A 12,485-nucleotide genomic window follows, 5' to 3' on the forward strand; every position below is an offset into this window, starting at 1 on the left:
TTTGTAATTTTAATTGTTAGGATTTGTTTGCTTTCGCAATTAGGACTTATCATTCGTAGGGATTTAAACCTACTTGTCAGAAAAGGGGAAGTAAACTTACAACTAACTTAATTGCTAACTTATTGGCTATAAAGAGAGCTTATCGTAGCAATTGAGGATTGCAACGATTTTTGTCGAAAATTGTTAATAATTTTATTTGACATAGCTTCTAATGGTTCAACACCAGTAAGTCTATGTAATTCGAGTGTACCAAACCAAGGAGGACGCTTCAGAATCATTTTCAGAATTTTATTCTGAATCCTTTGGAGCGTTTTCTTCCTTGTTGAACAGCAACTTGACCAGATCGGTACAGCATAAAGCATTGCTGGTCTAAAAATTTGTTTGTAAATCAAAAGTTTGTTCTTTAAACAAAGTTTAGAATTCCTGTTAATGAGAGGATATAAACATCTCGTATATTTGATGCACTTGGCTTGTATACTCTCAATGTGCTCTTTGAAAATAAGTTTTTTATCATAAATTAGTCCCAAGTACTTAACCTTGTCGGACCAACTTAAAATAACCCCATTCATCTTGACAACGTGATTATTGTTTGGCTTGAGGAAAGAAGCCCTAGGCTTATGCGGAAAAATTATCATTTGAGTTTTAGAAGCATTGGGAGAGATTTTCCACTTTTGCAAGTAGGAAGAAAATATATCTAAACTTTTCTGCAATCGACTTCATATGACACGAAGACTTTTTCCTTTTACGGAAATGCTTGTGTCATCGCAGAACAATGACTTTGTGCATCCTGGAGGCAAATCAGGAAGATCTGAAGTGAATATGTTGTACAGGACTGGACCCAAGACTGAACCTTGAGGTACACCTGCTCTGACAGGAAATCTATCAGATTTTGAATTCTGATAGACAACCTGCAGAGTTCGATCAGTAAGATAAATTTTTAAAATTTTGATTAGGAAAATTGGAAAATTAAAAGTTTGCAATTTCGCAATCAAACCTTTATGCCAAACACTGTCGAATGCTTTTTCTATGTCTAAAAGAGCAGCTCCAGTGGAATAACCTTCAGATTTGTTAGCTCGTATCATATTAGTAACTCTGAGCAATTGATGAGTTGTGGAATGCCCATGGCGAAATCCAAACTGTTCATTTGCAAAAATTGAATTTTCGTTGATGTGTGACATCATTCTGTTAAGAATAATTCTCTCAAACAGTTTACTTATTGAAGAAAGCAAACTGATTGGTCGATAACTTGAAACTTCTGCTGGGTTCTTATCCGGTTTTAAAATTGGAGTAATTTTTGCATTTTTCCATAATTTGGGAAAATATGCAATTTTGAAGCAGCAATTGAAAATTTTCACTAAAAATTCCATTGTGCTCTCAGGGAGATGTTTGATTAGTATATTAAAGATTCCATCGTCACCAGGTGCTTTCATATTTTTGAAATTTTTAATAATTGATTTAATCTCATTCAAGTTAGTTTCAATTATTTCTGCAGGTAAAAAAATCTGGGAAGAAATTAAATCAAATTGACGTGTGACTTCATTTTCAATTGGACTCACAAAATTCAAATTTGAGTTATGAACACTCTCAAACTGCTGAGCAAGTCTTTGAGCCTTTTGTTCATTGGATACAAGAAAACGTTCACCATCTTTCAAAACTGGAATAGGCTTTGAAGGTTTCTTAAGAATCTTCGACAGCTTCCAAAATGGTTTTGAATATGGTTTCAATTTTTCAACTTTAGTCTCAAAATTTTGATTTCTCAGAAGAGTAAATCTATGTTTAATCTCTTTCTGTAAATCTTTATAAATAGTTTTAAAAACAGGGTCACGAGAACGTTGATATTGACGTCTGCGGACATTTTTCAAACGAATTAGAAGTTGAAGATTTTCGTCAATTATTGGTGAATCAAATTTCACTTGAGCCTTTGGAACAGAATAATTCCTGGCATCAACAATTGCACATTTTAATGCTTCCAAAGCGGAGTCAATATTCACTTCGTTTTGCAAATCAAGCTTATTATTGAAATTTCTCTCAATATAAAGTTTTGTATCTTTCCCAATTAGCTTTGTTATAATTAAAAACAGAGCTCATAGGGTTTAAAACTGATTCATGTGATAAAGAAAAAGTTATTGGAAGATGGTCAGAATCAAAGTCAGCATGTGTGATCAAATCACTACATACATGACTTTGATCTGTCAGCACCAAATCAATTGTTGAAGGGTTTCTTACAGAAGAAAAGCATGTAGGACTATTCGGAGACAAAATAGAATAGTATCCTGAAGAACAATCATTGAATAAAATTTTGCCATTGGAATTACTTTGAGAATTATTCCATGAACGATGTTTAGCGTTAAAATCGCTGATTATGAAAAATTTCGAACGATTTCTGGTGAGTTTTTGTAAATCACCTTGAAAATAATTTTTGAGCTCGCGTGTGCATTGAAATGGTAAATATGCTGCGGCAATAAATAAAATCCCAAGTTCAGTTTGAACTTCAATTCCCAAAGTTTCAATAACTTTCGTCTCAAGATGGGGAAGAGCACGATGTTTGATTCGGCGATGAATAACAATTGCAACTCCACCGCCGGAACTCTGAATCCTATCATATCTATGAACCACGTAATTGGGATCATATTTTAATTTTATGTTAGGTTTCAAAAATGTTTCAGTAATAATTGCAATATGCACATTATTTACTGTTAAAAAATTAAAAAGCTCATTCTCATTGGCCTTCAAAGAGCGAGCATTCCAATTTAATATTTTAATTGTTTTATTTAAAATCATTGCTAAATTTTAAATTAGAAACAATTTTAATAGTAAAATTTGTGCCTATTTGAATGGCTTCAAACATTGATTTTGCCTGCAACATGGCGTTCATAAGATCGAACATTGCCTGTTGCAAAAAAGAAAGTTTACCTGCCGTAATAGGCCCCAGGCAGTTGACATTAGAAAAAATATTTTCGGTAGCAATATTAGCTGGAGTGATAGGTGTACAATTATTTTCTAGCGTGTTTTGCTTACCCATATTAACGGTCATTTTCGAACTACCAACACTAGGCGGTATAATGTTCGAACTACCTGTAACCTGTGCATAAGTTAAACGGGTATGCAAAGGAGTAGGTAAACTATGCGTCACTGGTACGCTTGGAGAATTTTGTTTTGAAGTTGGTTTTAATTGAGAAATTGAATTTTGTTTACCTTGCCTTGCCTTAACAATTGCTAAACGGACTGGGCATTGATAAAAATTTGACATATGGTTGCCGTTACAATTCGCACAGCGAAAATTTTTACTCTCTTTCACAGGACATGTGTCCTTTTTGTGAGAAGAGTCTCCACAATTAAGACATTTTTGGTCCATGTTACAGAATTTGGAACCATGGCCATAACGTTGGCAAGTACGGCATTGGGTGATATGCTTTTCACCTCCGCCATACTTCCTATAAGTTTCCCACTTTACACGCACATTATACAAAGCATGTGCTTTTTCAAAAAATTTTAAGTTGTTAACCTCATTGCGGTTAAAATGAATTAAATAATTAACAAGGGAAATTCCAGTTCTCTGACTGTTTTCGCCTCGTGATTTTTGTTTCATTAGAATTACTTGGGTAGGGGCTATGCCAAGTAATTCTGTTAAAGTAAGTTTGATCTCATCAACGGTTTGATCGTTGGTGAGACCTTTCAAGACAACCTTGAACGGCTTGGCGTTCTTGGTGTCATATGTAAAAAATTTGTACATCTTGTCAGTTAAATACTGAACAAGACGATCACGACCCTTTACTGAGTCGGCTAATAAGCGGCATTCACCTCTACGGCCAATTTGATAGGTAACTTTAACGTCAGAAACAAACGTTGAAAGTTCCTTTTTGAAAATATTAAATTCAGAAGAAATAGTTACCACAATAGGTGGAACTTTCTCCTTTTTTAAAGATTTTATATTTTGTATAGTTTCATTATTGGTAACTTCCATTTCACCAGCTTCTTGCTCAGGCAAAATATCAAAAGGATTGTCACTACAGACACTCGATGTGTCAGAAAGAGATGCCTCTCTTTTCCTCCCCGCAGCGATGCGAGGTTTCTTTTTCCGTCCAGCCATTTCAGGTGATACGAAAAAAGTTAAAACAAATGTTAAATTCAAAAGTAGGTAGTCTTGAGAAAGACTGATGGGAAATAACTTTCAGGTAGTCTTTAAAAGACACACTGACAAAACACCAACTTTGAAGCTATAGGCAGTCAAAGACCAGTCCACAAGCAACCGAAAAAACGTCTGATCTGTAGGACAGTTCAAGACGCACTCAAATATCATAACTTTTTTTTTTTTTTTTTCTTTTTTTTTTTTTCCTGATTTCTCCATGATCGGACCGGTAACATTGTTTTGGTAATCTTTTGTAGTTTATATAAAAATAAATAGGTTTTTTAAAAATGAGCTTTATTAGATAATTAACTTTAAATTTTTTAAACCTTTTTTTCAAAAAAAAATGTTTTAATGTATATTTTTTTCGGAGAGACAAAACTTCTATCTACAACTTTGTCGAAAACGTCACACCGACCAAGCAAACTTTTCAGCCCTAGAATATTTGTAATCATCAATACTTTCCCGAAAGAGCATTTTTCAATAGCTTTTCAATAATGAGTCTTGTTCCCGAAAATTAAAATTGAACCAATAGCATAAAATGGCATTTTTCGCCCATAGAAACGTCTATGCATAGTTTCAACCAAATCAAAAATGACAATTTATAGAAAATATTAAAACTAGGATATTTTTTGTGAAACTTCTCTATTCAAAAAATCGCATAAAAAGAAAATTTCCAAGATCTGTGTTAGCGATTATTTAAAAAACCGCGTAAAACGTAAACACGTTTTTTAACTCGCGTTTATTAGAAAACGCGGTTATGAGTTTTGAGTTTCTTTTAAACACGTTGTTTTGAAGAAAAATAGTTTCACCCTTGTTAATATTTGGAGGAGAGCCCCTTCTGATAGTAAGGTTAATTATCATTACTTTTATTCCTTCAGATATACTAACCAAGAGTTCTATCCTTGATTTGGTCATCCTTCATAAACTGAGCGTTTATCCCAAGAATGTGCCGTCCGTGACGAGAAGCCGAGTCTATTTTTAATGAAAATAGTTTACCTTGAAGCTCGTCGCTTATTTTGTTTTTAATTCGATTTGCAGCAGTTTTCAAAAACTCCAGTGTTTTTGTTGACGTGAAGGTGCACCCTAAGGATTCTCCAATCGGATCCAATAGTGCCCGCATTTCCGGCCAATCAATGGAACACAGAGGCATGTTTCTAATTGTAATTAGTTTCACGCATGATGATTTCACCGTGTCTTCATCTATCGCCACCAATCTCTTCCGTGGTTTTTTACTTTTCGGTTCAATCTCTTCATTGTCTCTAAAAAATCCCTTCGTTTTTGCCAACGTGAAATGCGTGTTACGAAAGTGTCGCACAAAATTCCCTGCATCAAATTTTTTCTGGTAATATTTACATTTGTCTTCTTCCCCGCCGATCTTACACCAAACACCACTTTCATTTTCGAAAATGAAATCACGCACCATATCACGAAACTTCCTTTTCTGCTGAGCCGTAATAACTTTCACTTTTATTCAAATATCACATTAGAAATATACAGCAAAGAACAAACGACGCTTCAAACGTAAGAATGCTTTAGACAGATTGACTGTTTTTCCGGTCGATCGTGAACATAAACGAAAAACGTAATGGTAATGCAGTCAAAGCATTGTACGAAGTTTCCCGAACGGACGAGAATGCCGAGGCGGTGCTGCTTTTGCGGAAACAACACGCACGCTGCCCGTTGCATATTCGTTCTGTTTTGAACCTTTCGTGTAAATTAAACGTGCTGCAGATACAAGTGCTGAATGCTGGAGACTGATTGACTGTTTTTTCGGTCGATCATGAACGCAAACGAAAAGCGGTATGTGAATGCCGGCAGACGATTTTATGACGGACATGAAAGACAAAGCGGCGGTCCTTTTGCGGAAGCAAACGTTGCCCGCAGCTCGTTCCACATTCGCTCTGCTTTGCACCGTTCTTTGAAATTGAACATGCTGCAGATACAAGTTGAAAATGAGCGAAGGATCGCACAAAAAGGAAAGCATGTCACTGAACGAGAAAACGTTCAAGCGTCTTTTTAGGAAAGGATTTTTCAAAGCTCTGAACGTGACTACTAAATCTCACTCATATTTCTCAGAGATGGCTGAACCGATTTTCATAAAATCAATGTCAAATGGAAGGTCTAGTTGCCCCATAAGACCCTATTGATTTGTTTTGCAATCAGACTATTACTTTGCCTATTATGTTTAAAAATGTGAAATCCAGCTATGAAAAGGAACATATCCGAAGACTACTTGAACTCACTCACTTTTCTCAGAGATGGCTGACCCGATTTCCACAAAATTAGTGTCAAATGAAAGGTCTAGATGCTTCATGACACCCTATTGAATTTTGCTGTAGTCGAACTGTAACTTCGTCTGTAATGTACCGGAATGTGAAAATCACGAAACTTCATTATCTCAGAAACTACACAACGGGTTTGATCAATATTATTATCAGATAAGCGGGCTAGTTTAAGGTTAACTGATGAATTATGATTGAACACGTGGTTTCAAAGTTAGGCTGCCCTATTTTCATTTGATTATAATCGAACTTAAGCAACCGTTATGTATTAAATTGTTATTGAAACAACGAAAGTCTATTATCTCAAAGATTACATGACTTATTTGAGCATAACTAGTGTCATACGAACGAGTCATCTCTCGAACTAACAGATAACAAGCTTCATTACAATTTGATGTGGCTCAAAAATTATGTAAAGAAAAGAAATTAAAATATTTAAAACAACACCTGCTTTGATCGATATATGTGGCCTCAACATATTTTAAATGTGGTATAGTACTATTTGAACGTTCCAAATTCATTGATTCCTTGCGATGTGTTTAAAATCTGAAAATGCACGACGAATCGGTCATATGATATGATCAAAGTCGAATAACAAATCGTTTGAAATGATTGGTTTTATCGAAATGACAACATCCTCGACTTTTGGCTTCTGTACATCGCCTTAATTCTATATATATACTAGAATCACATGTTCCTGGGAAACAGCCGAAAATGATCGAATAACACCCAATACCGGAAATCGCCATCTTAGAATTCAAAATGGTATCTGTGGTCGATTTCAGCTCCTGTGTATCATGCTAGATCCGGATGTTATATTGGGTGGAAATCGGCCATTTTTGGCTGATTTCCAGAAACCGGAAGTTGCCATCTTACAATCTAAAATGTTGCCTAAGGTCGATTATGGAACATATTTGTTACCTCTTAAAACATCCACATGCTAAATTTGGTTCCATTTACTCGGTTAGTTCTCGAGATGTGCAGAAATTTGTGTTTCATTTGTATGGAACCTCTCCCTTCCAGAAAAGGGAGTGGCGTCCAACTATTATGGACATATTTGTAACCCCTAAAACATCCAATTTCGGTTTAATTTGCTTGGTTTGTTCTTAAGTTGTGCAGAAATTTATGTTTCATTTGTATGGGACCCCTCCCTTCCAGAAGAGGGAGGGGTCTCAAACTATCATAGGAATCTTTATTGGCACCAAAAATCCCTAAACAAATTTTCACGTCGATCGACTCGGTAATTTTCGAGCCTATTTGGATCAGACAGACAGGCAGACAGACCGGACTGCATTTTTATATGTATAGATTACGACATCAATATTTTAGAACCTATTATATGTATAGATTACAACATCAATATTCAAGAACCTAAAGAGTGAATATATATTCTATTTTTACAAATAAAAGTTTGAATGAGAAAGGCTGGGTCTGACCGCTAGGTGGATTAATTTAGGTTTTTTGGTTTGGATTGACGAATGGCCATTTTATCCGTTTTACCTTTCTCCTAGAAGGTATAGCAATCACTTGAAAACCGAAAGTATAAAAGTGCTCCAAAGGGCCGAATGGCATATATCACTCGCCTCAGTTCGACGAGCTGAGCATTTTCTATATGTGTGTGTGTATGTGTGTGTGTGTGTGTGTGTGTGTATGTCCAGATTTTTATTCTCACTCACTTTTCTCAGAGATGGCTGGACCGATTTTCATTAAATTAATTGCAAATGAAAGGTCTTGTTGTCCCATAAGACCCTATTAAATTTTATTGTAATCGGATTTTTAGTTTAGAGGTTATGTATCAAAATGTGAAAATCACGAAACATCATTATCTCAAAAACTACACAACCGATTTGAACAAAATTGATTTCAAATGAACGGGCTACTTTGAAAACCCTTAAGTTTTGAATTTTATGAAGATTGAACTTGTGGTTCAAAGGTTATGGAAAGAAACGTGTTCTGAAGACTGTTTAATCTCACTCATGTTTCTCAGAGATGGCTGGACCGATTTTCATAAAATCAGTTTCAAATGGAAGGTCTTGCTGCCCCATAAGACCCTATTGATTTGTTTTGCAATCGGGCTATTACTTTGCCTGTTATGTTTAAAAATGTGAAATCAGGCTATGAAAAGTAACATATTCCGAAGACTACTTGGACTCACTCACTTTTCTCAAAGATGGCTGACCCGATTTCCACAAAACTAGTGTCAAATGAAATGTATAGCTGCCTCATAATACCCTATTGAATTTTACTGTAAGCGGACTGTAACTTCGTCTGTAATGTATCGAAATGTGAAAATCACGAAACTTCATTATCTCAGAAACTACACAACCGATTTGAATAATATTGATATAAAATGAACGAGCTAGTTAAGAGGTAACTGATGAATTATGATTGAACACGTGGTTTCAAAGTTTGGCTGCCCTATACGTTCCCATTTCATTTAATTATAATCGAACTTAAGCAACCGTTATGTATTAAATTGTTAATAAAACAACGAAAGCCTATTATCTCAAAGATTACATGACTTATTTGAACATAACTAGTGTCATACAAACGAGTCATCTCTCGAACTTACAAATAACAAACTACATAACAATTTGATATGTGGCTCAAAAGTTATGGAAAGCGAAGAAATTCAAAGACTATTTAAAACTATACCTGCTTTGATCGATATATGTGGCCTCAACATAATTTAAATGTGGTATCGTACTATTTGAACGTTCCAATTTAATTGATTCCTTGCGATGTGTTAAAAGTCTGCAAATGCACGACGAATCGGCCATAGGATAAGATCAAAGTCAAATAACAAATCGTTTGAAATGATTGGGTTTATCGAAATGACAATATCCACGACTTTTGGCTTCTGTACATCGCCTTAAGTCTGAATATATTCATATTGGGTGGTATTCGATCATTTTTAGCAGATTTTCTGGCATCAATCTGACACCGGAAACACCCATATTGTGAGGTATTTAGTTATTTTGGTTGTTTTCCAGAAACCAAAAGTGGTCGTCTTTAAATTCAAAATGGTGTCCAGGGTCAATGTTTGGTTTCTATGCATCATCTCGATTACAGAAATATTCATCTTGAGTATTATTCGGTCATTTTCGACTGTTTCCAAGAAGTTGCCATTTAGCAATTCAAAATGGTGCCTGACGTCAATTGTTAGCTCATTGCATCATTCTAGTTCCAGATATACTCATATTGGATGGTATTTGGTTATTTTAGGCTGTTTTTCACAAACCGGAAGTCGCCATCTTGGATTTCAAAATGGTATTTGAGATAATTTCTAGCCTCTGAGCGTCATTCTGGTTGAAGAAACACCCATATTGGGTGTTATTCGATCATTTTCGGCTGTTTCCCAGGAACCGGAAGTCGCCAACCTAGAATCCAAAATGGGATGTGTGGTCGATTTCAGCTGTTGTGTATCATTCTAGATCCGGATATACTCATGTCAGACGGAAATCGGCCATTTTTGGCTGTTTTCCAGAAACCAGAAGTTGCCATCCTACAATTCATAGTGGTGTTCTTGCAACATTCTGGCTCCGGAGATACTCATATTGGGTGGTATTTGGTCACTTTGGGCTGTTTTTCAGAAACCAAAAGTCGTCATTTTGAACTTTAAAATTGCCTGTGAAATCAATTTCTGTCATCTGGGCGTAATTCTGCTTCCGAAAACATTCATATTGAATGGTATTTGGTCATTTCCGGCTGTTTGCCAGACACCGGAAGTCACCATCTTAAAATTCAAGATTGTGTCTGTGATCAATTTTTAGCTTCTGTGCATCTTTCTGGTTCCGGAGATACTCATATCTAACGGGAATCGTCCATTTTAGGCTGATTTCCAGAAACCGGGAGTTGCTATCTTACAATCCAAAATGTTGCCTAAGGTCTATTATGGAACATATTTTTTACCACTAAAACATTCACCTGCCAAATTTGGTTCCATTTAGTTGGTTAGCTCTCTAGATGTGCAGAAATTGTGTGTTTCATTTGTATGGCATTCCTCCCTCCCAAAAGAAGGAGGGGTGTCAAAACATTATGGACATATTTTTTACCCCTTAAAACATCTACATGCCAAATTCGGTTTCATTTGCTTGGTTTGTTCTTGAGTTGTGCAGAAATTTATGTTTCATTTGTATAGGACCCCTCCCTTCCAGAAAAGGGAGGGGTCTCAAACTATCATGGGATCCTTTATCGGCACCAAAAACCCCTACACGCGGTTCGGTAATTTTCGAGCCTATATGGATCAGACAGACAGACAGACCGGATTGCATTTTTATATGTATAGATTACAACATCAATATTTTTTAAGAGTGAATATACATTTATTGGATTGAAGCGTTCATGTAAATCTATTTTTACAAATGAAAGAAAGGCTGGGTCGGACCGCTAGGTGGATTAATTTAGGTTTTTTTTTTTGAATCGGAAATTTTTCCAATGGTCCTAATAAAGCTCAAATCTACCAGAAAGGTCGTCAATAGGCATATGTTGTCTGCGAAACAATACCTACTATGATTTATGTTCGTTTTGGAAGGGTTGTTTAAGTATATTTGTATGAGAAATCTACCATAAAACTTCAAAAGGGCTCAACTCAAAAATTAGTCCAACGATGATTTTCAAATTCGGCCCAGAAATGCAGGACAGTAATACAAACCAGCTGGTATAAACAGTTTTGATGGCGTATTTTATTTTATAATAACGGTAACACCGTGACTGCATGACATGTTGCTCTATCTCTTGCTGGCTTTGAAGAGTCTCCCCCCCGATCACCGGTTAAACGAGTGATCTCGGTTTTTTTTTTTTCTTTCTTCCTCCTAACTGGAACATGGATGGACATACTCTCGCCTGCCATGAAAGTTTCGTTGACACGTGCATAGTTTCGAGAGAACTCTCGTTGAAGACTTAGAATTTTTGCTTTGACACGATGGATAACAGTTATCATATCCGCATTCTGCTGGTACCCATCATAGGTTTGTAGTAGTTCTCTGTAAAGGCGCTGACCATTCTTCTTGGTTATTTTCTGCTGTTAGAAGGTGTGGGCGAAGACTCCAGAAACCTTTGCCATGCTCGCGGCCCAGATTCGGAAGGCAGATTCGGACCGTTAACGCCTTATGATCCGTGAATGAGCAGAAATGAGTTGTTACGACCCCTCGGTCGGCGCATCTCACCTTGCATCTTAGTTGCTTTGGATTCAGCGGCGGTGGGGAGAACTGTCATCGCGCCTTGATCTCGGCGGTTTACGTTTTGTCATCTTTCGTTTTGGCAGTGTCATGGAGATTGGAGGAATATAACTGTGCGGTGGATGTTAGAAAAAAAAAATGCTTCGAATATTCAATGAATTAAAATATTAATCTTAAATAAATTAAAAATTATTGCTTAAACTATTAGTGCTAAAGTTAGATTAATGCTAAAGCTGAAGTTATAAACGAAACGCGGTAACGATTGAAGCTTAAACCCTAGGAAGTAAAAACTTATTCTGTGAATTCATTAAAGGTAACCTAAAAGCTAGGGTATAAAGAAAAGAAAATCAGGGACCTCGTGCTAGGACAGGAAGAATTAAGAAGGATTTCGAACGGATAGCGGGAAAAGGAATACTAACAAGTGGATAGTATATGGATCAAACACACTCTTACTCTAAATTATACCTTTATAGAAATTATTCAATTTCTGTTAAAAATACAGTTTTGGGTAACCGTTCATTTTTCTTCGCCTGATCGTTGGCCTATCGCCAAAAATTTAAATAATTCGTTTATCCACGTACGGATAACGATGCCACTGGTGGCAAGAAGCAACGAAAGTTCTGCCGAAGAATCTCCCGCTAATTGCAAAGCATGCCGTGGGCATGATGACTCCCAGATGGTCCAGTGCGACGCGTGTGACGATTGGTACCATTATGAATGCGTGGGAGTAAGCCAGGACGTCGAAAACCATGATTGGCTCTGCCCAGCCTGCCGAGCCAAGAACAAGCAATTGACAAAAGTTATTTACACAGCCGTACCGCCCGTAAGTACAGGTGTCACCCCAACCACCAGCCAGGGGCGCACTACAACCGCGTTACCGGTGAGTAAGTTCTT

General features: G+C 36.5%; 1 protein-coding gene across 5 annotated transcripts in view; it reads right to left on the bottom strand.

Annotated features, from left to right (window-relative positions):
- Window positions 1-12,485, bottom strand: part of LOC129720760 (unconventional myosin-XVIIIa) — a 568,639-nt gene that overhangs the window by 483,414 nt on the left and 72,740 nt on the right. The window lies entirely within an intron of this gene.

Source organism: Wyeomyia smithii, chromosome 2 (assembly GCF_029784165.1).
Source record: "Wyeomyia smithii strain HCP4-BCI-WySm-NY-G18 chromosome 2, ASM2978416v1, whole genome shotgun sequence".
Lineage (NCBI taxonomy): Eukaryota > Metazoa > Arthropoda > Insecta > Diptera > Culicidae > Wyeomyia > Wyeomyia smithii.